This window comes from Prionailurus viverrinus, chromosome C1, assembly GCF_022837055.1.
Source record: "Prionailurus viverrinus isolate Anna chromosome C1, UM_Priviv_1.0, whole genome shotgun sequence".
Classification (NCBI taxonomy): domain Eukaryota; kingdom Metazoa; phylum Chordata; class Mammalia; order Carnivora; family Felidae; genus Prionailurus; species Prionailurus viverrinus.
In genome coordinates this window covers 24,984,901-25,012,778 of record NC_062568.1, presented here as the reverse complement: position 1 = coordinate 25,012,778, position 27,878 = coordinate 24,984,901, and the positions used below count along the sequence as shown (strand labels likewise).

Below are 27,878 nucleotides of genomic sequence, written 5' to 3'. Positions count from 1 at the left end.
TTAAATCCTTAAAGGGTACAGCATCAAACAGATTCTGTGGCCAATGGCTTTAGCAGGAAAGTTGCTTCGGAATTTGGCACGAACCATGCCACTGTTTCCATGAGCACGAGTTACTTTTCCCCAGATCTCCCCAATTTTATTCGGTTTGCCACCAGGAGTCACTGTGTTGCTCTTTGCTTTGTACACATAAGCGCATCTCTTGCCTAGATAGAATTCAGTTTCATCTCAAGCATAAACACCTTCAATTTAAGAAGAGCTGTGTGCTCCCTCTGGTTCCAGAGACCCCGCTTATAGCCAGCAAAAATGGCTTCGGACCACAGCCTTCTAGACATATTTGTCGTTTCAGGAGTCCTGTTCGCAGCAGGTCTCCACAGGTTCCAAGATGGCGGAAGGGCTGTTACAAAAAAATGTTGAAAAATCAACAGGCTGTGCTAGGCTCCTCCTGAGACAGAGTGATGAATTGGGAGTGAGCAGGCAGGAAGGCAGGGCTCAGGGCTGGCGGTCCTCCGAGAGGAGGGGCCTCGGGTAGGCAGGTAGCTTTGGTAGGCCTGCCCCCAAACTACCGTGCCCACTGGCTGGCCTAGTGAATTGTATTCCCCCCTAAACTATTCATTACTTTGACACGTGACGGCTTTTGGTAATTGAGAGCCTCCTATTAACATGCAAATCCTCCCAGGAGAGTCAGAGCAGCGGTGTCTCTGGAGGAGGGAGGCCACCTGCATGCAAATGCATCAGTGCGGGTATTGCCAACGTGGTGAGACTCAGCGGAGCCCTCCGTCGTGGGGGCAAGGGGAGGGGTTGTGACAGGGGCGTGAGTCTGACTCCCGGAGAGATTGAAGGGAGAGGGGAGCAGGTGAGGGATGGATATGGGACAGAGGAAGGAGGACATGGAGTATGGGAATGGCTCGCTTTTCGGGGAACCATAGGAGGTGAAGGCAGACCACGGCAGAGACGAGCCTACACACCCCACACTGTGGTCCCAAGCCTCCCTCCACCACACAGCACTCCCTGAGGTGACAGTGTGGCCATCCACGTCAGGACGGAACTAGGGTACAGACAGGGGAAAAGACCTCGAGTAGGTTAACAACAGACCAGGGAAGGACGTGACAGAAATCAGGAGGCACAGTGTCACAAGCCAAGGTGGCATGGCAAAGCCCAGGTGGCCTCACACCAGGACGGGGAGGTCGCTGAGGACCAGGGACAGTCCATGAGCCACAGTGGCAGGGCCAGCCCAGTAAGCCCGAGTCTCCTCCTGCCTCAGGCTGCCCAGTGTGGTTTGGGTCCACATGAACTGGACACAAATGATGTGTCACGCCAGCCCTCACTCCCCTCGATAGAAGGAGCTGCACTAAGAAATCTGTCAGTAACCCGTGCAATTTGCCACTCCCTCCTCCTATGGTAAACATTACTGAAGGTCCGCCTGGCACAGGACCTATAGCAGACAGTGAGCACATGGACAGAGATGTGGCCCCTGAATGCAGTGGGGACAGAGTCACATCCAGAGTTGAAAAGAAAGCTCCTCCCACGGTCCTTGCCAGAGAAAGCCATTCTCCTTTTAGACTCAGGGGGAGAGCATTCACTCAGAGAACGAGGTCAAGGCTAGGGGCATAGTGTCACCACTTCCTATTTTATGAGCAGGTGTTACCATGGCCTGGGGAAAGGGCATGCATGAGGGGGAGAAGGAAGGCACATCTCGAGGGGCTTCTGTGGGGACAACGGGAAAGTCATCCAACATCAGGGGCTCTGAAGCTCAAACGTATCAGAATCACCTAGAACAGATTCCTGGGTCCCGCCCCTAATGTTTCCCCTTTGGTAAGTCTGGGGTGGAGCCTAAGCATCTGCATTTCTAATCAGTCCTCAGCCATACTGATGCAGGTACTGCCTAGATAAACTGTCTCACCCGTTTTCCCAGGTCACCCGCTCAGGGGGGTCATGTGAAGATACACAAACAGGGCTAAAAGGAAGGGCCCAGCATCAAACAGTCTGGCTGGAGAGAAACACGAGGAGAGATTCCATTGAAAAGACACAAGTAGGGGCGCCTGGCTGGCTCAGTCGGTTAAGCGTCTGGCTTTTGAGTTCAGCTCAGGTCATGAAATCACGGTTCATGAGGTTGAGCCTCGAGTCAGGCTCTGCTCAGACAGCACGGAGCCTGCTTGGAATTCTCTCTCTCCCTCTCTCTGTGCCCCTCCCCCATTCGCGGGCTCTCCCAAAATGAACATTAAAGAGTACACCCTATAAGATTTGTAACTGATCTCATTTAAACCACACAACACCCCCACAGAGGTGGTGTATTCCTGTCTATTTATCCATATCAGGAAATCAAAGCACAAGGAAGGTTAAGTATTAGATTCAAGTCCCAGAATCAAGTCCAGCTCAAGTGCCCTCACCCTTAACCACTGTGCCCTGCTGCTGGGAAAGGAGGTAGAACCGACACCAGAAACAGAGAAGCTAGAACTTTCTTTCCCTCAGAATCCTCCCACCAGACCTTCAGGTAAGCACCTCAACTTTGCAAGCCGCTCTTTTTGCAAGCGAAGTGAAAAGGGAAGGGTGAGTTTGCCCGGGCTGCCAAAGCAAAGTACCACGCACCGCGTGGTTTAGATAACAGAAACATATCGTCTCACAGCCCTGGAGGCTGGAGGTCCAAGGTCAAGGTGTCAGCAGGGTTCATTCCTTCTGTTGCTCTGAGGGAGAATCTGTCCCACGTCTCTGGCCTAGCTTCGGGAGGTTTGCCTGCCATATTCGGTGTTCTTTGTGTTTACATGGTGTTCTCGCTGTGTGCGTGTGTCTCTCCAAACTTCCCCTTTTTTATAAGGACACGATCGGATCCTACTGGATTGGAGGCCTAGCTTGCTCCAACATGACCTCCTCTTAAGTAATTACATCTGCAACGACCCTAATTCCAAATACGGTCATGTTCTGAGGTAAAGGGGACCAGGACATCGCTATATGAATTGCAGGGGTAGGGGTGGGCGGTATAATTCAACTCATAACAGGAAGCAAACACCTTCGTGGAACTAACTCCAAATACCTACATCCTAACGATATCAAAAATTCTTCCCCGGACGGGGCCACCTTGCCATACTGTACACACTAAATAAAAAGTCCCACGTTCTTCCAGGACTTGAGAAGCCATCACCTATGATGTAGAATCAACTAGGAAAAAAAAGGAGGCGTATGTTAAGGGAATTTTCACAATGAAAATTCTCTTTTTTCCCTAACACTTGACTTCAACTTTAATGTTACTCTTTCAGATGTATGTGCCATCCAATTATAAGGTAGAAATGCAGCGAGTCAGGGCAAGATGGTCTTCTGGTACCTGCCACTAACCAGTGTGTGAACCTCTCCTCTTTGAATAGCATTTGAATAAAAGCTGTGCTCATTTTTGGAGAGCAAGGTTGAATTAGAGAAGATGGATGTGAAGATTTCTCTGAACACAGGTCTAAGAAGCAAAGCAAGGAGAGCTGGTGTTATGTATCAAACTACCTGGGAAAGACATAATTATCTCTCTCTTTCATTCTTAGAGATTTCCCACATGCTTACCCCACTCAGCGTGGGATGGGCCAAATGTAGAAACCCACAGTATCCGAATCCTACAAGAAGTTCCTATGGTGAGGGATGAGAACAACCTTTTTCTGGGTATTTCTTCTTTTTCTTAGGCAGCGCCCTAATTAAGTGGAGGGAGAACAACACGGACCTCCTTGAGAATGCCAACTGACGTCCAATGCAGAATTCAATTTGGTTTAATGTATATTACACTGGGAAGATAAAGAGACTTGGGTTCCAGTCTTTGCTACAAAGACCTCTCATTCTTTCCTTTAGTTGCTGTTTATTGGACTCCTGTGATGTGTCAGGCATTGTGAAAGCAATGAGCGAGAAAGATTTAACCAGAAACTTCTTTCATAGAGCTCTGCAGCCTTGAACAAATACTTGTCTTCGTGCGTAAGTTTCAAGTAATATAAAAATAGAAAATTGAATTTGCCTGAGGACTTCAGTTCAACAAACATCCACTGGCCCTTAGCTTGGGTCTAGACAGTGCATTCAGAGCTAGAAGGCTAGAGAGCAAGGCAGGGGGATGGGATCGACAGTGAGTTGCATGGGGCCCCTGCCTTGGAGACGCAGAAGCAGGGTGGGGAAGGCAGACATGTCAATAACCGAGATCGGTGCTCAACAGAGGCATGAGCACAAGCAAAGAAGGGGCTTAGTCCGAGTGCTGAGAGCAGGAAAACGCTTAAGGGTGCGAGGTGCACCCTATACGCTGGGCCCTGAAGAAAGAAATGCTTTCTTTGGTTAAGACTGATGAAGGACAGTCCAGGTTCAATGTAGAGTGCGAGCAAAGGTCCTGGGCAGGAAAATACCACACTGACAATAAAGGCATGTAGCAAATGTAGTCCCCCTCAATAATGTGGCTCCTGTCTCCAGCCCTTTCATCCTGTACTAGGGACCCAAACATGCAGTGCAGAAGGGGGTCAGGAAACAGCTGGGCTCCAAGAGCCATCAGAGCAATTCAGGGGAGTCAATTATCGCAGATTACAAAATTGGCATGGGGCAGGGGTGGTGACAAAGCATGTCATCTAAAGGGGAGAGCCACTGCTCAGCTTGGTATGCTATATGATTAGAGCAGCCCAATTCAGGGATTCTTCAGAGAAGCTAGCAAAACATAGACAGAGTGTATGTATATATACTTTCACGCGTAGGTACATGTATATATACACATATGCACATACATACATTTTATTTATTTCTATATTTTTAATTGTTTTAATGTTTATTTTTGAGAGAGACAGAGAGAGAGACAGAATGTGAGCTGGGGAGGGGCAGAGAGAGAGGTAAACACAGAATCCGAAGCAGGCTCCAGGCTCTGAGCTGTCAGCACAGAGCACGACGCGGGGCTCGAACCCACGAAACAGGAGATCATGATCTGAGCCGAAGTCAGACACCCAACCGACTGAGCCACCCAGGTACCCTATATATCTCTATATTTTTAAAATATGTTTTTTAATTTGAAATATCCATAATAGGTTGTGCAGGACAAATAAAGGGCATCAGTAGCTGTGGGCCAAATTCAGACCCCCAGGCCACATCGCTACAAGTGGAAAGGACACGGAAGTTCCAAGACAATGGCCCGCATGAGGCCACGTGGTAGATGCAGAGGCAGGGGTTCAAATCCCGGGCTATTGGAGCCCAACGCAGGGCTTGTGGAAGGGCAGGGCTGGCAAGGGGAAATCACCCAGTGATAGCGCTGGAAGTGGTGGACAGAGAGGATGGAAGCCATGAGGGCACAAAGGAGAAAAAGAGCTGCTAACCCGGGGACAAGGTGTTGTAGCAGTCAGAGAAAGACAAAAATCATATGACTTCACTCCTATGAGGACTTTAAGAGACAAAACAGATGAACATAAGGGAAGGGAAACAAAAATAATATAAGAACAGGGAGGGGGACAAAACAGAAGAGACTCAGAAATATGGAGAACAAACTGAGGGTTGCTGGAGGGGGTGTGGGAGGGGGGATGGGCTAAATGGGTAAGGGGCACTAAAATCATTGTTGCATTGTATGAAATCATTGTTGCACTGTATACTAACCAATTTGGATGTAAACTTTAAAAAATAAAAAATAAAATAAAAGAGATAAATAAAAATTAAAATTCAAAAGAAGAGAAAAGAAAAAAAGGAAGGAAGGAAGGAAGGAAGGAAGGAAGGAAGGAAGGAAGGAGAAAGAAAGAGGGAGGGGAGGGAAGGGAAGGGAAGGGGAGGGGAGGGGAGGGGAGGGGAGGGGAGGGGAGGGAAGAGAAGGCCAAGACCAGACCAGCATTCTCCAGGGATATTAAAGAACCTAGCATTGAGCTCTGCCCTGCCAGGCACCACAGGTGAACATTTGCATATGTCAGAGTAAAGCTCACTTCTAGCCATCCCTGCTCTCCTGGGAGAACCCCAGGGCCCTGCAAGTCTGGCAGAATTTCGGCAGAAGGGAAGACGGCAAACAAGTGCACATTTCCACCACGTACGTGCATGTTACATAGGTGCACACAGCTGTCTGGGATCTGCTGGGTTTGTAATGCCAGCAGCGAAGCGATGGTGGGGAAAGGGGAGGAGGAGAGAAACAAAAACGTTGAGAAAAAGGAAGATGGAGAGATATTTAGACCTAAATGCAATATTGCACTTCTTCTTGCTGAAGCCATTCCCATCCAGCCACAGAGTGTCGCAACTCTTCCTGGGTTACACCTTAAGAGAATTTTTCTTGTTGGAAAACACGTGTTCTTTTAAAAAATCAGGGAAAACCACCTACTTAGATGCATGGTAAAGCCATTGAGGCTGATGGCATAGCAGGACATACCTTATTGGGTATGAGCGTGCCAAGGAGAGCTTTGTTCCTGTCAAGGCTTTACTGTAACGACACACACCCTTAGTGACTTCAGTGGAAATGAAGCTTGGAGGGGTTCTTGGGGAAGACTGACAACAGCCACAAAGCAAATCTCTCAGACTCACACCGGTCAACATCGGGTAGCAAGGGGCTTGATGCATGGGAAATAAAAGGGCAAATAAATTCATCTTTGATATTTGTGAAAAAAATCTACAGTCTCCACGGGCAACAGTCAAATTTCCCTCTACAGGTTTCTTCCTCTTTTACAAGCGATCCTGCCCCAAAGGCTGAGCTGTATGAAGCAGGAAAGCGACCCTCCCTTCGGAGCAGCTCTGGAAGGAAGAGGTCAGACGGGTGGAAGGAACGAAGCCCCTGACCCAGATGACAAAAAGCAAGGACGGTGGCAGCTCAGTGTGCCTGAGCTTCCTCCCTGAGGCCGGGCACATGGTGTCAAGCTGTCCCCTGTGGTTTCAAGGGGGGCGGGGGTGCTCCTTCCTCCCATTTCCCTGAAGATTTTTTTTCTACTAGACACCTATTTTTAAAGCTTCTCTCTTTACCCGCTACACACTCCCTGCTCTGACCAAAAAGTTCATTCAGCCAACTTGGGGCGTCTGGGTGGCTCAGTCGTTTAAGCGACCAACTCTGGATTTCGGCTCAGGTCATGATGTCGCCGTTCGTGAGTTCAAGCCCCACGTCGGGCGGTGTGCTGGCAGCACGGAGCCTGCTTGGGATTCTCTCTCTCCTTCTCTCTCTCTCTTCCCCTCCCCCGCTTTCTCTCTCTCCCTCTCTCTCTCTCTCTCTCAACATAAATAAATAAACTTAAGAAAAACACTTCATTCAGGCAACTTGGAAAATACCTTCGTGGTGTATCTGTTTGAGCGGCTGCCACCGGCACTGGGTGCCAGCTGAGAACCTGCCCAAACTTTGCAACGCTAAGGAGTAAGAAAGGAGTGAGCATTGGATGGGGCAAAGGGGGGCAAAGAACAGACTCCCCAGCAGAGAGGGACGGGAACATCCACAGCCAGGGACCTGGTTCCTCCCAGCACTTCTGGAATCAACAGACTTGATCCACCTAGTGTCATAGGAGGCTCGATCTCACTAACCTTGTATTTTTCTTTCCTTTCTGCCTGATGGCTTGTGTGTGTGTGACAGAGAGAGAGACATCTCATGAAAAGCCCTGTTAAGAAACAATGGAGTCCCATACATTTTGTAACCGAGAAGCAATATAGCTCAGAGCTCAAGCCCCGGGCTCAAATTTGAGTTCTCGCCATAGTTACATCACTTCCTACCCACATGAACTTGGATGAGTTAATGAACCTCTCCAAGCCTGTTTTCTCACCTATACAATGGGACTACCTAATAAAGTTTGTGTCTAGAAAGAGAAAATAGGGAGGCAGTGAGTTCTGCTATTTTTCGTAACAAGCCTTCTTGAAATACCTGAAATTTTTAAACCATGTCTATTTATAATTTTGTTTAAAAGGTAAAAATTATTCTAAAATATTAAAATACTTCAGGAGGGGCGCCTGGGTGGCGCAGTCGGTTAAGCGTCCGACTTCAGCCAGGTCACGATCTCGCGGTCCGTGAGTTCGAGCCCCGTGTCGGGCTCTGGGCTGATGGCTCAGAGCCTGGAGCCTATTTCCGACTCTGTGTCTCCCTCTCTCTCTGCCCCTCCCCCATTCATGCTCTGTCTCTCTCTGTCCCCAAAAAATAAATAAACGTTGAAAAAAAAAATTTTAAATACTTCAGGAAATAGGAGCATCTGGGTGGCTTAGTCAACTAAGCATCTGAGTCAATTTCAGCTCAGGTCATGATCTCACAGTTGTGGGATTGAGCCCCACATCAGGCTCCACACAGGGCGCAGAGGGTGCTTGGGATTCTCTCTCCCCCCCCCCCCCGCCCCCCGTCTCTCTGCCCCACCCCCTGCTCACTCACTCACTCTCAAAAAAAAAAAAACAACAAAACAAAAACCAAACAAAAACAAAAAACACCTAAATAAATAAATAAAAGTAGCTTTAAGAAATAAAAAGAGAAAAAAAACCAAACCCTGAAGGCTAGGATAAGGCTTTTTTTTCTAACCAAGAAAAGAATATACACAGGTTTATATTAATGAAATGCGTATTTGTATCCCTCAAACATGTATTTCTCAATTATGTTATGAAGAAAGTGAGGGTAGAAGATAAAATAGAGTGTTAATATTCACATTTCATTTTCAGCCTGAGGAGTTCATTGGGCGTAAGCCAGCCTGGGTCTGCTACTTCCTTTGTGCTGGTTAGTCATTTCTCCATTACATCTCTTTTTATTGCATGTATATTTATTTTCTTTATGAAAATCATAATTTCTACATACAGCAAAATATCCATTTTAGTTCTCCCTCAGGTCTCTTAATTCTTTTTTCTGAATATTAAAAAAAAAAGCTTTTATCAGAAAAAGTTGATTAGATCTGTTTATTGGACGAAAAAATCCATTTTCCAAGTGCAGAGTGAATTATAGTATGAAAAGAGTTATTTGTAAAAAAAAAAATAGAAATATCAAATCTAGATTTGCGTGAAATAGCTTCTACTGCAATTTACTGTAAAGAGAGATTTAAAATATGGCATAACATCACCCTACCTGAAAATTTCTCTGGCAAAATATTCTCTTATTCTGAAAGAATTTTGACAAACAGCATTTCAGAGGTAAGGCTGAATCACGTTGTAGGTCAAAAACAGTTAAACATCCACAATTTTGTGTGATCGAATCTAAAAAAGGAGGCCTCGGGAGAGGGTCATTACTTTTCTTCATAGTTACAATAAAAACTCTACTCGGATTGTGCACTTACAATGGGTGAATTTTACGGCATGTAAATTATGTCTCCGTGTTATGGACTGAAGGTTTGTGTTCACCCAAAATTCACACGTTGAAACCCTACCCCTCACTGTGGGCTTTGGGTGGTAATCAGGGTTAGATGAGGCCATGGGGGCAGCGTGCTCTCGAATGGGACGAGTGCCCTAAGGAGAGAACTTGCTCCCCTCTGCTCTTGGCCAGAGGAGGGTTCAAGAAGGTGGGCGTCCGCAAGAGAGCCTTCGCCAGGACTCTGACCAAGCTAGCACCCTGGTCTCAGGTTCCCAGTCCCCAATAAATTAATTCTGTTGTGTTATGAGCCACCCAATCTGTGGCACTTTGTGAGAGAAGCCCAAACCAACGGAGACATTCAATGAAGCTGTTTAAAAAAATCTACTGGAGTCATTCATTCGTTACTATTTTCAAAACCCCAATCTATAATTTATCGGTGGGAGAGCTCACTGAGGTTCTATGAAGCTAAACAGCTTGTCTGACTCATCCAGAGGCGGGGAGAAACCCAGGCCACGATGAAAAGCACAGACCTTGCTCTTCGTGGCTCCACCCCCTCATTCGTGAGACTTGGATATAAAAGGACCCAGCCTATTGCCAGTGTTTGCAGTACTCCAACATGGGAGGATAATTAAACCAAGGCCACGGAAGTTTGTAGAAAAAGAACCAGAAACTAAAGTCCACGGTCTCAATTGCTTCCTTCTCCCTGGGAAGTTAACCATTACCCTGAGGCCAAACAAGGCTTGCTGATGGCTCCCTCACTCTGACACACCTGCTTCTCCCCAGCCCACCTCTCAGCCGGCCCCTCGTGGTGTCAGCAGAGGACAGCGTCCCAGTCCACGCTGGGGGACTGAAAACAAAATAAAAGAAAGAAAAAGAAAAAAAGGTTTGGGTAGCAACATTCAGAAAGCCTCTTTACGTGTTGGTTAGCAGCTGCAGTGGCCTGCTCGAACGCGCTCCTGGGAGCAGAGAGATGCATTAAACTTCCAGGAGGCCCTGGCAGAGGACTGCCTCAAACTTGAATGCACACCTGAACCCCTCCTGGATCTGATGAAAAGGCAAAGTCTTCTGCTTTAGATCTGGAGTGAGCTCTGAGATTCTGCATTTAAAGAATCAGACGCTCAACCGCTCAACCAACTGAGGCAGCCAGACACCCCCGAGACTCTGCATCTGGGACAAACTCTTGGGATGTGCTGATGCTGCTATAGGGACTGCATTTCAAGCAGCAAAGTTCGAGAGCACCTCTGCTCCACAGAAACGCAGGCTGATGCAAAAAGACAGGAGAACCACATACATAAATTTAAATTTTCTGGTACCCACATTAAAAAAGGAGAGAGAGGGGTGCCTGGGTGGCTCAGTGGGTTAAGTGACTGACTTCGGCTCAGGTCATGATCTCACGGGTTTGTGAGTTCAAGCCCCTCATCAGGATCTTTGCTGCTAACTCAGAGCCTAGAGCCTGCTTCAGATTCTGTCTCCTTCTCTCTCTGCCCCTCCCCCACTCATACTCTCTCTCAAAAATAAACATTAAAAAAATTTTTAAAAAGGAAAAAGAAATGGATATAATTAATCTTAATAATACATTTGTATATAACCCAGTAACTCAAAACATCATTTCAATATGGAACTAATACAAGAATTTCTTTTTTTTTTTAATTTTTTTTAATGTTTATTTATTTTTGAGAGAGACAGAGACAGAGCATGAGCGGGGGAAGGGCAGAGAGAGAAGGAGACACAGAATCCAAAGCAGGCTCCAGACTCTGAGCTGTCAGCACAGAGCCTGACGCCGGGCTCAAACCCACGTGCCGAGATATCATGACCTGAGCTGAAGTCGGACGCTTAACCGACTGAGCCACCCAGTTGCCCCATACAAGAATTTCTTTATGAGGCACTCTACATTCTTTTGTTCATACTAAGCATTCGAAATCTGGTATGTATTTTATACGTACAACCCATCTCAATTCCCACTAGCCATGTTTCAAGGGCTGAGTAGCCCTGGGTGACCAGTGGCTGTTTTGCAGGTGACACAGCTCTGGGGCCCTCCTCAATCGGCAAGCAACCAGCAACCAACGCTAAGGGGAACTATTCTTAGTCTACTCTCTTCTTTGCTAGCGAGAGGTCTGCGAAGAAGTCTTGCGGACTCAGAAACGAAGACAAGGAATGTTGAGTCTTTTGAGGTCTACTTATCAAAAACAGGGAGAGGCATGATTGCAAGAGGGGAAGGAGGGCATTTGCAAAAGGGGAGCCTTCTAACAGGGAAAGTAGCAAGCACACAATGGGAAGTTGGGAATGGCCAGTTCAGGTGGGTGAGACACAGGGCAGGGGGAGGCCCCAAGGTTCCTCAGCTGCTTGCTCAGCCCTGACCCCTCACCCTCCATCCCTGACCTCGAGCTGCTCGGGTCATGCCCCACACCCTTCGGCCACAGCCGAACTCACCAACCCTGGAGCTTCCATTTAGTATCAAAAATGAAGTCAAAGAGGGAAAGAAAAAAAAAAATGTTTAAAGGATAAAGTAAAGATAAAAATGGAAGGTGAGGTAAGCGGGAGATAAAGGAATTTCCAGAAGAAGAAAAACTCTTCTAAACACTTAACCCCTATTTGCTTTCTCACTCTTAGTTCCCAGGCTACATAGAAGAAGATACATTTTGGAAACTTGGTTTTCCTGCCTTGACTAGAGGCAGGAGGAGGCCTGAAGCCACAGCGTTTTGGCCACATAACACCCACACGAGAGGATCGCTCTCAAGTCTTCTACAGAATTTGCTTATGGAAGTCACAGAACTAACTGTAGGACCGTTGACTTCAAACCCATTTTCGAGGCAGGAATTATTTCAGAAATAAGGACAGCTAGCCTTTCCTTGAAAACTTCCACAAAGGGTTTATGTCAAGAAGACATCCTTTTCCATATTTAAGGAGTATTACAAAGTCATTCCTATCAATTTATTTAACGTTCACCCACTAATCCAAGTCCTGTTTCCGGAACTACACAAGATACTCGCCATCCTTAGTCTTGAAATAATTGGAGACAGCTGTTCTGGGATGCTTGCCCTCGGTCTCTTGCTGCTGAAATCTGCCAACACCTTTATATCAATTTGAGACCAATATGTATAGTATAATTGTCCAGAAAGAGAATTAGTTAAATAAATTGTGGTTCAGCCACACAGTGAATTATTATGCAACCATTTAAAAATGACAATGGAGATGCAGATTTATTGATAGTGGAAGACCTTCACCATATGTTAAATAATTAAAAGGCAGGCTAGAAAACCACATGTATAGTAGAATCCTATTTCTTTTAATACATAAGTATATTGTTACAGAGAGAAAAATCTAGAGGACACATTAATTTGTCACAAAGGTTATTTATGAATGAAGGCATTACAGATATTTTTGTCTTTCTGCTTAACCACATTTTCTAATTCTTCTGTAAGAACATGGGGTACTTGTATAATACTGTTAAAGAATGTTTTATATAAATAAATATAAATCATAACGATTCTTTTAAAAAATTTTTTTTTTCAACGTTTATTTTTTATTTTTGGGACAGAGAGAGACAGAGCATGAACGGGGGAGGGGCAGAGAGAGAGGGAGACACAGACTCGGAAACAAGCTCCAGGCTCTGAGCCATCAGCCCAGAGCCCGACACGGGGCTCGAACTCACGGACCGCGAGATCGTGACCTGGCTGAAGTCGGACGCTTAACCGACTGCGCCACCCAGGCGCCCCTAAATCATAACGATTCTTCATAGCAGATAAGGAACAATGACAAATCATCCATGCATTCATCCAATGAATGAATATTTACTACATGCCAACTGTTCGAGGTGCAGTTGTAGGTACAGTAGTGAACAATAGAGACAAAAATCTCTGCTCTCTGGAACTTATATTCCAACAAAGGAGACAGACATTAAAATATAAATTAGTAAAATACATAGTATATTAGTGACAAGTGGTAAGGAGAGAAAAAAATTAAGCAGGGAAAAAGTAGTCAACGTTGGGGAGATTGAAATTTTAGATAAGATTGCCAGGGAAAGCCTCACAAAAATGTACTGTTTTGAGTAAAGACCTGAAGTAGGTACACAGACAAGCTTTATCTGTGTGTCTGTGGAAAAAGCATTCCAAGTCCAGAGAAATTAATTACAAAGACCCTAAAGTAGAAGCATGCCCCACATTCAAGAAGGACCAAAGAACCCAGCAGAGCTGGGGTGGAGGGGGTTGGGGGGACAAGATCAAGGTATTAGCCAGACCAGTAGGGCCTTGCATCAGCCTAAGACAGGCAGCCATGGAGGTTTCTGAGCAGAGGACTCAGTGATCCCATTATGTTTGAACAGAGTCATTCCGGCTTCCATGTTGAGACTAGACTGGAGTGGGACAAGGACAAAAGCAGGGTGACCAGGCGGTCACTGAAATAATCCAAGCAAGAGATGACAGCAGCTTGGACCAGTGTGGTAACCAGTGGAGGTGGCTAATCAGATGAACCGTTGTTAGTAGCCAGAGTATATTGTGAGAACAGAGCCCTCAGGATTTGCCGGTGAACTAGATGTAGGGTATAAGAGAGAGAGAGGAGTAAGGATGACACCAAGATTTTAGGAGGAAGCAATTGGACGATGAGGAAGAAGGTGAAAGGGTCCAATGGAGTAGACATGAGGAACTCAGTTTTGAACACTGAACTTGAAAACCTCTTGGGGCGCCTGGGTGGCGCAGTCGGTTAAGCGTCCGACTTCAGCCAGGTCACGATCTCGCGGTCCGTGAGTTTGAGCCCCGCATCAGGCTCTGGGCTGATGGCTCGGAGCCTGGAGCCTGTTTCCGATTCTGTCTCCCTCTCTCTCTGCCCCTCCCCCGTTCATGCTCTGTCTCTCTCTGTCCCCAAAAAAATAAATAAACGTTGAAAAAAAAAATTTTTTTTTTAAATAAAAAAAAAAGAAAACCTCTTGGACAATCAAACGGAGATGTCAAAGACAGAGATACACATGTCTGGAGATAAGAAGAAAGATACTGGATTGAGATGTTAAAACACAAAATCCAACTGAGTAAATCTTAAAGATCATACTGACTTTATTCAATGATTCATGAATTGGGCAGCATCCAATCAGGCAGGTAGAAAGGAGCTCTAAGGAGCTATACAAAATGAAAAACTTTTATAGGTAGAGGGAGGCAGGAACAAGGAAATTATACTAGGCAGAAGAGCGGATTGGTTATTGGAAGGTTACTTTCCTTATGAGAGATGGAAGGGACCTAGCAGGCAGATGATTTAACTAGTGCTGATCAGGCAACTCCTAACTGGCTTAAGATCCCATTTCTGAGAGAACCAAAACTGTAATTGAGTTAAATCTCACTGGCGATACAGCCTTAGCATAAGTGACTCCATTTAGGGCCTGTTGTTGTTGTTGTTGTGGTTTTACCAGATATAAATCAGCAGCTACCAAATAGATGGAAATTAATGCCAAGAGATTGGAGGAGGTCGCCAGATTGTGAGTGTGGGGAGAAGAGTTGCAGGGTCCGAGCCTTGGGGCACCCAGAATTACAGGAGCAGTGAGAAGAAGACGATCCAGAGAGAGCCCGGGAAGCACCAAGTGAGAAGGAAAAACGGCCAAGAGAATCTACTGTCCTAAATGTAAATAAAGATAAATGTAAAAAGAGTTTTAAGATGGATGGAGTGGTCAGCCGTGTCTAGTGCTATTGCTAGGCTAAGTGAATGAAGGAACAAGGGCTGAGTTAGCAACTCAGAGGTGCACATGACCTTGAAAGGGCAGTTCTGTGGACCACAGGGGCAGGAAGCAGTGGTGAAAGTCTCATCGAAGTAGGTTTGAGAGAGAATGGAAGGAGAGAAACTGGAGACTGCCAGTACACACGACTCTTTCAAGATTTGCTCTAAGGGATAGAAGAAAAATGGAATAATAACTAGAGATGAGGAAGCAAGAGAGTCTCTTTTGGTTTTTCCCTTTTAAGATGTGAAACATACAGCATGTCTGTATACAGGTGGAAAGGATCCAGAAGATAAGGAAACAGTAGGGAAGAGAAGGGAAAGTTACTGGAGTAGAGTCTTTGGGTAAATGAAAGGGAAGAGGATCCAAGCCCAAGTGGAAGGGGAAGCCCTTGCTGGGGGCATGGATACTTCTCCTATCATACCAAGAAAGAAGGGGGTGGGAGGGGGGCGGCGGTAAATGGGAACAGATACATCTACCAGTGAGTACGAGTGTCATAGGAGCATGTAGGACTTGTCTTTAGTTGCCTCACTTTTCTTAGTGAAACAGGAAGCAAGGATATCTGCTCAAACTGAGGCTGAGGTATGAGGTGAGATTCAAGGAAAGAGGAGAAAGTATGAACTTGCCCTCTAGGAAAGAGAAGAGTAAAGGGACCACTTGTTCGCTAGGCAGCATTATGGGTACACTTGAATTTAGTGACCATAAATCATGTTTGAGACCTACTATTTGTAATTCCATTTTTAAAAATAACTAGGCATCAATAAATGGAAATACTGACTTCACTACTAAAATCACAGTACCCTAGACTTTCCGAATTGAAAGTTACTTTAAATACTCTCATTTGACTTCTTTCTTTCATAGAGAAGGAAATAGAAGACCAAGGAAGTTAGGACGTTGGCTAAACTAGGTCCCTAAACAAATTAGTGGCAGAACTCAGATCTTTACTGTGGGGGAGAGAATGAATACTTGATAGGCATGCGCCCCAAGAGCAGAATACGCACCAATGGCTGGAATGTATAGATTTCAGTAACGTATGGAATGGTCTCACTAGAGGCACACAATAATAGGATGCCTTACCGGAGAGGGAGTGAAGGTAGGAGACATCTTGTAAGTGTAGTGAAGGATGGTTCTTACCTTACGGAGTGAGGCTAGATTAGCCTTCCACTTCTGATATTCTACACTTCAAATGGAATGTTCAAGAATATCATGCATGGGCCTTGAAAAAAAAAAGAATACCAGGAGCAGTGTTAGGCTTACCAGAAGAAGTAGGGCCCACTGCCCACTTAGAAAAGCCTCCTCCCCAAGGGGCACCTGGGTGGCTCAGTAGGTGAAGCAACCAACTTTGGCCCAGCTCAGAATCGCACATTTCATGAGTTCAGGCCCCACACTGGGCTTTCTATTCTCAGCGCAGAGCCCGCTTCGGATCCTCTGCCCCCCTTTACCCCTCCCCTGCTTGAGTGCTCTCTCTCTCTCTCAAAAATAAATAAACATTAAAAAACAAACAAACCTCCTCCCCTAAATTCTGCAATTATAACTCCTGAAATATGAGAACTAACTGAAGCACCCAACTTCCCCTTCCCGCACTGTGGCCCATGTGCTTAGACAGCACAAAATGTCCATAAAACAAGTAGTCAGAGGAAGAGTAGGGAGACCTCAGGAGCTTGGATAATAAACAGAACAGATAATTAGTCCTTGAATAATGGATGAACTTAGGCTTTAAGGCTATTACTCCGACAAACATTCTTAATGGCACTAAAACTAATCCAAACATTTTCCCAGTGCCAACCAGCGAATGGATTACGAGTTTGCTCCAAAGGAAACACTGTTTAGAAATGATGAATAAATTGCTATTCCAACAAATAGCAATTGCTGCAGCAGAGAAGGTGCCTTTAAAATACAATCTGGAAGGGGCACCTGGGTGGCTCAGTCGGTTGAGGGTCCAACGTCAGCTCAGGTCATGATGTCACGGCAGGTGGGTTCGAGGCCCGGTTCGGGCTCTGTGCTGACAGCTTGGAGCCTGGATCCTGCTTGGGATTCTGTCTCCATCTCTCTCTGCCCCTCCCCCCCCGCTTGCGCGCGCGCTCTCTCTCTCTCTCAAAAATAAACATTTAAAAAATTTTTTAAAAATTCAATCTGGAAAAGCTTTCTCCAATCTAGTTGGTGCTGTAGCATGTTTGCACATTTAAAATTTTTCTACAGCATATTTGGGACAGAAGTGAGCGAATAAGCAAGGACGGGGATAACGTCCACAGATGGCTGCCATGTGTCAAGCAAGGCTGATGGATTCGGCCAGTAGGGAAACAAGCAGCCTTGTTAGATTCAGACAGTTTGTTACTTTAGGCGGACAGCAAAAGAAAAATGGGCAAAGGTGCCAGCACGTCATGTCCCGCGTCCCACAGGGCAATACTAAAACAAAAGGGGCCAGGTAACCTACAAGGTGGATGCAGGATGTTCTGTTGCTGAGGGGCCAGTGCCACAGCCTGTAGGTCAAAAGGTGGGGACAAGGTCTCACACTTCATCAGAAGCCAGGAAGCAACGAGAAGCTCACATGACGACTGCCTGGGGAGACAGGGAGGCAAGTGGAAATGACCCTAGAGCATCTCCGCACTCGGCTCTCGTGTTCTGGGACAACCGTGGGGCCTATGTGGAAGCATGCACAGATCACTGGGGTATCAGGTGGAGCCAATCCCCTGCACCTTGGTGGATTTAAAGAGTCTCTTGAGAAAGACTATGAATGAAAGGGATGCAAAAGTCAGTAAAAACAGCCAAAAGGTGGAACATCTGGGTGGCTCAGTCAGTTGAGTGTCCAACTTTTGATTTTGGCTCAGGTTATGATCCCACGGTCATGGGATCGAGCCCAGCATTACATTGGACTCTAAGCTGAGCGTGGGGCCTGCTTGGGATTCTCTCTCTCCCTCTGCCCCTCCTCTCTGATTGCATGTGTGCACGCTCTCTCTCTCTCTGTCTCTCAAAAATCTCTAAATAAAATATTTTTAAAATAAATTTTAGGGGCGCCTGGGTGGCTCAGTCGGTTAAGCGGCCGACTTCAGCTCAGGTCACGATCTCGCGGTCCGTGAGTTCCAGCCCCGCGTCAGGCTCTGGGCTGATGGCTCAGAGCCTGGAGCCTGCTTCCGATTCTGTGTCTCCCTCTCTCTCTGCCCCTTCCCCATTCATACTCTGTCTCTCTCTGTCTCAAAAATAAATAAAACGTTAAAAAAAATTTTTTTAATTAAAAAAAAATAAATTTTAATAAATAGCCCAAAGGGATCCGATGAGGAAGATGAGGCACTGATCACTCAGCAAGGGAAAGAGTTCACAAGAGCCATAATGGTTCACTGTGGTAGGATCTACCAGGGCCCAGGAACTAAGGAAAAGCCCATTGGACGCACCATAACAGGAGAGTTTGGAGCATCCCCAGCCCAAGGACCCGGAAACACTACGTTAGATCAACAAAACCAACAGCAGAAGGGTGTTGCTGGAATTTTTAAAGGCTAACAGACAAAATAACAAAATACCTTGAGAATACTAGTATGTTACATTACATGAATATCTGAAGAGTTTCTGTGATGGCATGATGTTCCCTAAATACTGTACTCAACGGACTTTGTTAGAGTTTGGATCCTCCCAGTCTTCGAGACCCTACAAAGCTAGAATCTCTGGTGGCATAAGGAGGGGAAAATATGACTTTAAAAAAAGAATCCAAAACAGCTTAGCATAGCTATACTTCATAGTGAAGACATTATTTTCAAAACAAAAAATAAAAGTTAGAATTTCGGATTTGGAAGGACTCTGGGAAATTGTATACTCCAAAGATTGTCAAACATTTAAAATTTCTAGTTCCAGAACTCACTGTTCAAAGAAAAGCCCATGAAAAAAGGAGGGGGATCACAGAGCCTGACTGTTCACCCCACTCCATTTTCTAGTCCCACCCATCACTCTGAGGGACCTTGAGGCCTTCACAGAGCAAAGTTTAGAAATCACAAATCTAGCCTAATTCCCTGTTTATGGATGGGAAAACTAACATCCTGGAGGGTGAGTTTAATTTCCTAAGGTTAACTGTCTAGTTTATTTTATTTCATTTCTGGAGAGGTGGGAGGAGGGGCAGAAGGAGAAAGAAAAATCTCAAGCAGGCTCCACCCCCAGCACAGAGAGGATGTGAGGCTCAATCTCATGACCTCGAGATCATGACCTTGAGATCACGCCCTGTGCTGAAACCAAGAGTAGGATGCTTAACTGACTGAGCCACCCAGGTGCCCCTTAAACTTCTAGTTTAGAGAAGCAGCTTGGACTCCTGAGCACTTTCTCACAGTACAGTGCTGTTGTCTGATGAGCAATGAAAGTGGTTTCTTGAGACGGAATCTACTCCTGGTGAAGATGCTGTGAAGATTGTTGAAATGACAACAAAGGATTTAGAATATTTTTTTAATTTTTTAAAAAATGTTTATTCATTTTTGAGAGAGAGAGAGTGTGCAAGGAGGGGAGGGGTAGAGAGAGAGAGAGGGAGACCCAGAATCCGAAGCAGGCTCCAGGCTCTGAGCTGTCAGCACGGAGTGGGACTCAGGGCTCGAACCCACAAACTGTGAGACCATGACCTGAGCTGAAGTCGGACGCTTAACCGACTGAGCCACCCAGGCGCCCCAGGATTTAGAAAATTATAGAAACTTAGTTCATTAAGCAGCAGCAGGGTTTGAGAGGACTGACTTCAATTTTCAAGGAAGTTCTGCTGTGGGTAAAATGCTATCAAACAGCATCACAGGCTACAGAGAAATCGTTTGTGAAAGGAAGAGTCAATCGATGTGGCAAACTTCACTGTTGCCTTATTTGAAGAAATTGCCACAGCCATCCCAGCCTTCAGCAACCACCACCCTGAATAGTCAGCAGCCAGCAACATTGAGCAACACCCTCCACTAACAAAAAGATGAAGACTCACTGAAAGCTCAGAAGACAAATAGCATTTTTTAGCAATAAAGTATATTTTAATTAAGCTATGTACATTGTGTTTTTAGGCATAATGCTATCGTACACTTAATAGGTTACACTATAGGGGCGCCTGGGTGGTGCAGTCGGTTAAGCGTCCGACTTCAGCCAGGTCACGATCTCGCGGTCCGTGAGTTCGAGCCCCGCGTCGGGCTCTGGGCTGATGGCTCAGAGCCTGGAGCCTGTTTCTGATTCTGTGTCTCCCTCTCTCTCTGCCCCTCGCCTGTTCATGTTCTGTCTCTCTCTGTCCCAAAAATAAAAAAAATAAAATAAAAAAAAAAAAATAGGTTACACTATAGTATAAACATAACTTTTATATTTAGTGGGAAACCAAAAAATACATTTGACTCATTTTACCACAATATTCACTTTATTGCAGTGGTCTGGAACCAAACCTGTAATGTCTCCAAGGTATGCCTGTATGTGATTTTAAGGTTTCACTGCATTTTCTAACAAGGTTTTTATTTAGTCTTAGACCTAAAACGCTTCCCAAAGGAGAGCATCTCCAATTTGGTAATTTATGTCAACAAGAAAATATGATTAATTAAAACAGATCAGATTTACTGCCAACTTTTTAGGAATAAATTTATTCTGTCAAGTAGCCTATTAATTAAACAGAAGTATGATAAGAGAAACAAATGGTAATAATAGAAATAAACTACAGCCCCAGGTTTCTTACTATTTTCAGAGAGAAATGTTGTAGGTAAGAGCCATGAACAGAAAAAAGATGTTATACTTTATTTATTTTTTCTAAGTAGGCTCCACAGCCAACGTGGGGCTCAAACTCACAACCCCAAGATCAAGAGTTTCATGCTCCACTGACTGAGCCAGCCAGGGTCCCCAAAGATGTTATACTTTAAATATCAAAATCCAGATACAGTTTTGGCACTGCTAGTCCATCAGTATATAAAAACCAAACAAAAAGGACATGATATGCTTCTTTAATGATTAATATTCTGCACATATTTTGAGGGAGATAGGACATGGGTAAACGAAATGCTGATAATCTAGCATATGCTGTGACAAATGACGGTTACAGACAAGATCACCAATTTTATTTATTTTTTTTTAGGTTTATTTATTTATTTGGCGGGGGCACGGGGGTGCGGAGAGAGAGGGAAAGAGAAAATCTTAAGCAGAGCCCGACATGGGGCTCAGTCCCACAACTGTGAGATCATGACCTGAGCCAAGATCAAGAGTCGGAGGCTTAGCAGCCTGAGTCATCCAGGTACCCCAAGATCACCAATTTTTTTTTAACGTTTATTTATTTTTGAGGGGGGTGGGGAGGGGCAGAGGGAGAAGGAGACATGGAATCTGAAGCGAGCTCCAGGTTCTGAGCTGTCAGCACAGAGACCAATGCAGGGCTCAACCCCATGAACCGTGAGATCATGACCTGAGCCGAAGTCAGACGCTTAACCGACTGAGCCACCCAGGTGCCTGCCATGATCACCAATTTTAAATATGAAGATTTACTTAAATATCAAGATATACCCAAGAAGGTAGATGTATGATTTAGCTTCTCCTGGCCTCATCATGAGCAGCAATTTATTGAGGTTCTACTATGTATGCATTGGACCCCATCCGAAGCAATAAAGATTTTAAAAAGAGAAACTCTTATCTGAACGTGGCTTGGTCTGCTTAAGGAGGCACAGGACACAGAAAGATAAATGTAAGTCAGAGAAGCATGTTCTGCAGCAAATTAGTGCTATAGGCGGTGAGTGCTACCAAGGAAAAGTGACTGAAGATTCCTCTGGAGAGGGAATCTTCTTGAGGGTGGAATGCCTTGCAAGTAGGCTCTAAAGTAGGTAGTTCTTAAAAAAGCAAAGGGAGGGTCTTAATAGAATGCATCATCGCAGGTCTACACTGGGTGGTGGGTGTGCACAGACGTGTGTGCAGAGAAGTTTGGCCGGAAGAGGGGCTCGAAGGGAAGAACATTTGCTGTAGATGATCACACAATGAAATTTGGCTCAAACAGGTTACAAAGGAGCCTTGAAAAATCAATCTACGTTGGGACCCTCCGATGGGGGGATGGAAGGAGATTGAATGAAGGACACTCAGATCTGAAATCATAAATTACTCTTGGTCAATTTTGGAGTGACGTGGGAAGATTAGTCGGGTAGGAGTGTATGTAAAGGCTGATCTGAGGGAGGAGAGTTTGGAAGCAAGGATACCAGTTAGGAAACTGCCATGCTAGGTTAGTCACCAAGGGATGAAAAGCTGGGAGAAACTGGGAGAAATCAAGATGACTGGAGATTCTAGTGTGGGTGACCTGGAGTCTCTATGTTTGCTGAATGAATGAGTGGACAAATGAATAAGGGCAAAGACTCAGGTGAGAACTGGCTTAAAATGGGAAGATGAGCCACTCTGGAAAACAGTATGGAGGTTCCTCAAAAGGTTAAAAATAGAACTATCCTATGATCCAGCAATCTCACTACTAGGTATTTACTGAGAGAATACAAAAATACTAACTCAAAGGGTTACATGCACCCTGATATGTATAGCAGCATTATCTACAATAGCCAAATTATAGAAACAGCTCAATCTCCCTCAACTGATGAACAGATAAAGAAGATGTTGTATAGGGGCACCTGGGTGGCTCAGGCAGTTGAGTGTCTGACTTCAGCTCAGGTCATGATCTCATGGTTTGTGGGTCCAGGCCCCACGTCAGGCTTTGCACTGACAGCATGGAACCTGCTTCAGATTCTCTATCTCCCTCTCTCTCTGCCCCTCCCCTGCTTGCGTTCATGTTCTCTCTCTCTCTCTCTCAAAAAGTAAATAAACATTTTTAAAAAAAAAGATGTGGTATATATATATATATATATATATATATATATATATACACATATATATACAATGGAATATTACTCAGCCATAAAATAGAATGAAATCTTGCCATTTGCAATGACACGGGCGGAGCTAGAATGTTATGCGAAGCAAAATAAGTCACTCAAAGACAAATACCATATGATTTCACGCATATGTGGAATTTAAGAAACAAAACAAATGAGCATCGGGGAAAAAGAGAGACAGACAAAACCAAGAAACAGACTCTTAACTATACAGAACTAACGGATGGTTACCAGAGGGAAGGTGGTGGGGAATGGGTGAAATAGGTGACCGAGATTAAAGAGTGCACTTGTGATGAGCACTAGGCATTGTATGGAAGTCCTGAATCGCTATATTGTACATCTGAAACAAATACTGTATGTTAACTAACTGGAATTTAAATTAAAACTTTTGTAAAAAAACAGAAAAAGAGGGAAAGATAAGTTGGGATTTAGATAAACCAAATTCGTAGCGGTGGCCCAATATAGAGGTGGAGGTCCTCAGGAAGCAGATGTGAGGCTGAAGTCTGAGAGCCGTCAGAGCTAAGACACAGGTTTGACGTTAATCTCCAGGGAGGTCAACATTTAAGCCACGAGAGCAGAAGGATCCTGCAGTGGGATTTCGTGTGCAGAGGAAGAACAACAGAGAAGGCTGAAGAATGAGTCTGAGACGTGTTCACACTGAAGGAGAAGGGAGTTGGGACTAACAAAGAACCCAGAAAAGGCATGTGAGAATTGAATGGAGAAACAGGACAGTGGAATGTCATCAGTGCTGACTGGTTCAGAGAAGTTAAAGAGAGTGACAGCAAAGGTCGCTGGTGGCCTTGGAAAGAATGGCTCCAGGAAAATGACAAGGGGAGAGCTGAACTGCAGTGGGTCAAGGAGTCATCGTGGAAAGAGCAAGTATAATGTTTAGCAGTAAAAAGAAATGACAGCAGTTGAAGGGAAAAGAAAGTAGAGGGAAGATTTTAGTCTTAAAGAAATACCCATGGTTAAGAGGGTAACTACTGTGGGCACCCTATTTGGGCTCTAAGAATGTGAAGGTGATATCCGCTCTAGCTCTTAAAATTTGCTTTCGACTCTTTTCGTTTAGCAGGTAATATGCAGTGTTTTTATAAAGGACCTTCTACTCTATTCTTTATACTTATATTTTATTTATTTTCTTAGACACTTTTAACCCAACACCTATTCTCTAAATCAGGATACGATGACACATTTCGTTCCATTAAATGCGTTACCATGCAAGATGAAACATCGAAGAATTTTTTAAAGTTTCAAAGCAAAAGGCAAAGTTATACTCAGTTAACTGGATTTCCGATTACATCCTAGAATATTTGGGAATGTGACTGGGTAAAAGTAACCCTACCTGTGGGTTATTTATGTTCTCTTGTATTATCAAAATCGGCACTCCCTTATCAGAAACTTCTTTCCTCAACTCCTGTCCATCCCCATCTTCCTTCTCCGCACCTAATCTTTGTTTATTTGTTCATTTTCCCCTAGACACTTATTTTAGGAATTAGTCTATGTTGTTTGTATCTTACACCGTTTCCTCTAGTTACGAAATGAGTGTAACTAAAATTTACGAAGCACTTGAAAAGTGCCACAGGCTAATCCAAGTGCTTTCCATGGGTGGTGTTCTGCAATCTTTGCAATGCATTTTACGGACAAGGCAAGTGAAGCAGGGAGAGGTTAAGTGACTTACCTGAGATCACATAGTTCTTAAATAGTGGCGTCTATATTAGAACTAAGGAAGTCTTTTCCGGAGTCCACAGCCTTAACCAAGCACTGCGCTGCCTCTCACCAGATGCTCTAAGTTTCCTGAAATCTGCATTCCTTCTGTCCACAAACACGTTGAGGTTACTAACTTCATTCAGTAATACGTATTGGGAGATGGTAGGTAGGCATGCTGTGCTCAGGGCCAGAGTTTCAGGAGCTGACAATGCAGACGCTGGAGATTCCTGTCCGGAAGGGGAGGCAAACAAGAAGTCAGTCGTTCAGGTGGAGTGTGGGAGTGAGAAGGCTAGAGTTGGGGGGAGAGCTGACATTCCTCAATACCGCCACTCCAAGGGGCACCTGAGTGGCTAAGTGGGTTGATTTCAGCTCAGCGCATGACTTCATGGTTCATGCGTTTGAGCCCTGCATGGGGCTCTGTGTTGACAGCCAGAGCCTGCTTGGGGTTCTCTCCCTATCTCTCTGCCCCTCCCCCCTGTTCTGTCTCAAAAATAAATAAATAAACATTTCAAAAAATTACCATCACTCCTAGTGGAATGTGAAGGAGGCAAGTCAGCCCCCTAGCCTTTGAATACCAGCTCCGGGTTCCCTAGCTGGGAGGCTCTTGGGAAAGTGAGCTCTTCCTGGGCCCGTAAATAAACTATAGTAGTAGATTGCATACAGCTGCTCTCCAGAATCTGTCCTGGGCTTTCTTCCTTGATCATTTACAGCTGGCTTCAACAATGAACTCCATGCCCAAGACTTGTGTATCTCTATCTCCAGCTTGAGCCTCCCTTCGGAGCCCTAACTACACTCCTGGTGGGCCATGCCCACCAGATGTCCCTGCTTCCAACTCTAACTTCATAAATCTAAAACTCGTTGGCTCTCTCCAAACCCTTGGTCCTGAGTAGTGCCATCTACTTCTGCCACTGGCACCGGCACTCTTCCAGAAGCCCGGGTGGAGCCTCTTTTGATTCCACCTCCTCCCTTGCCCCACCATCTAATCAGTCAGGTGTCAAGTCTTTGAACTCCTCCCTCCTTTACATTTTTACTGCCAAGACCGACCGGTTTCTACTTCATTAAGTAGCCTAACCATTGCAGAGCCTCTGCTTCACTCTCCTCTCTGCCAGGAGACTTCCCGAATCACATCTGACCGCCCCTCCTGTGCCCCTGCCTGTTCCACCTTCCATGCTCACGATGCAATCACCGTTGGCTTCTCCACTCTATTCCTCACCCCTCTCCTTTCTGCCTTCCACACCTGTCAAGTTCAACTGCTTATGCTGCTCCCTCCATCTGGGACACTTTCTCTATTTCTCAATGTCCAAATACTGCCCACCGCCAGTTCACACGCACGGTCCTCTACCAACTTTTCTCTCCTTTGGTTGGAAACCATCTCTTTCTGACATGAACTTACAAAGCACTTTACTGCTCTTCTCAGCACTTGGCAATCTCTACCTTGCTTGTGTAGTTCTTACGCATCTTCTCTCTTCCACTACGTGGCAAAGTCTTTGGGTGTAGAATCCAGGCGCGGTTCATTTTGTAGGTGTCGCAACTGTCTCTAACACAAAGTGCTCAAAAATATAAATCGGTGACGAAGAAAATGAGTGGAAGGCCTGAAAGATTGGAAAGATGAGGGAAAAGAAACAGCAATAACATACCACCACGGGCTTGACTGAAAGCTGAACACTAAGCAGCAGACATCCCTCCACCACAGGGACTTCAAGTAGGAAAAATAATGCACTATAGTCACATGTCACTTAAACATTTTTCCAGAAAGCCAGTTATGTGAAAGGAACAAAATAATACCACCTTAACGGTCAGATCCACACACTGCAGAAAGGTACAAACAAATGCAAGTAAGCAGGCTTTTAAATAATATAGGCTTTTTTTTTCTCCAAGAATTATTGGTGGGGCACCTGGGTGGCTCAATGAGCTAAGCGTCCGACTCTCAATGTCCATTCAGGTCAGGATCTCATGGTCCCTGAGTTGGAGCTCCCCATCCCCCTCCCCTCCCGGTCAGGCCCTGAGCTGACAGCGTGGAGCCTGCTTGGGATTCACTGTCTCCATCTCTCTGCCCCTCCCCTGCTTGCACTCTCCCTCCCCCTCTCTCTCTCAAAAATAAATAAACATTTAAAAAAGTGGGGAGGGGTGCTTGGATGGCTCACATGTTTAAGCCTCTGACTCTTGATTTAGGCTCAGGTCATGATCTCACAGTTCATGAGATTGAGCCCCACACCGAGCCCCGAGCTGGCAGCGTGGGGCCTGCTTGGGATTCTCTCTCTCCCCCTCTGTTTACCCTCCCCCCGTGCTCTCTCTCCTTCCCTCTCTCTCAAAATAAATAAATAAATAAACATTTAAAAAAATTATTGCTAATGAGGCACCTGGTTGGCTCAGTCAGTAGAGCATGCAACTCTTGATCTCGGGGTCATAAGTTCAACTCCCACGTTGGGTGTGGTGCTTACTTAAAAAAATATTAATAGAACAGAGGAAAGAGCAAGGAAATGAAGATACGTCAATGAAGAGTTAAAAAAATAGATTCTCTTCTAAACTATAATTTTTGCTTTTACTTGGCGATCCACAGGCTCCTAGCATCACGCTTTTAAAGATGTGGCCTCGTCTGAAAACATTTCACTAGTAATCTTGTCTCCTTAAGGCAGCTAGTTTTGAAAAATCAAATCAAGAACTGAGCCAGGACAATCTCAAAAGCTTGTGATTTGTGCAGATATTCAGAAAAGGAGCATCTTTAATAGAAATAAACAAAAGAATTTAATAATCGCTTTACACATTTATTTTGAGAGAGAGAGAGAGTAAACATAAGCGGGAGAGGGGCAGAGAGAGAGAGGGAGAGAGAATCCCGAGCAGGCTCCGCTCTGTCAGTGCAGAGCTGATGAAGGGGGTCAAACCACAAACCAGGAGATCATGACCTGGGCCGAAATCAAGAGTCGGACGCTTAACTGACTGAACCACCCAGGCGCCCCATGAACAAGAGTTTAAAATCAACTATCATGTAACGGAAGAAATGGACAGATCAATTTCAAGCATTATTCTTCATACCTTGTCAATTTCAAAAGTGGAGCCTGGGATGGATGACGTTGTTACCGCGGGCCAATTTACTCCTACTGTGGGCATCTGCACTTCTGGTCTCAAAATGTCACCTTCTTTAGGAGAAGCAAAGTACAATTTTAGATGTATCTTAAGCATGCCTGGGTTAAGGAAGAAGGAAAACCAGTCTAAATGTCCCACAGAAGTGAAAAATAGTAAATCTCTAAGAAAAGGGATATGTGATCAGTTCACTAATTTCTCTTTTTGATTTTTATCCTAGCCTCTATGGGTACCACAAAATCCTCTGGCAACAAGACAGCACAGGAAATGAAAAGTTCCAATCCGCCTAATAAAAAAAATAAAAGGATGTTTCTTCAAGTTTTTTCTTTTTTTAAACTTTTGGTTATACAGCATGAAGTTCTTCTTATACTTGTGAAGCTAT

The 27,878-nt window shown here is 45.0% G+C and overlaps 1 pseudogene; it reads right to left on the bottom strand.

Annotated features, from left to right (window-relative positions):
* LOC125173193 (60S ribosomal protein L35a-like) lies at positions 1-26,635 on the bottom strand (annotated as a pseudogene).
* Between the last annotated feature and the right edge of the window lie 1,243 nt (positions 26,636-27,878).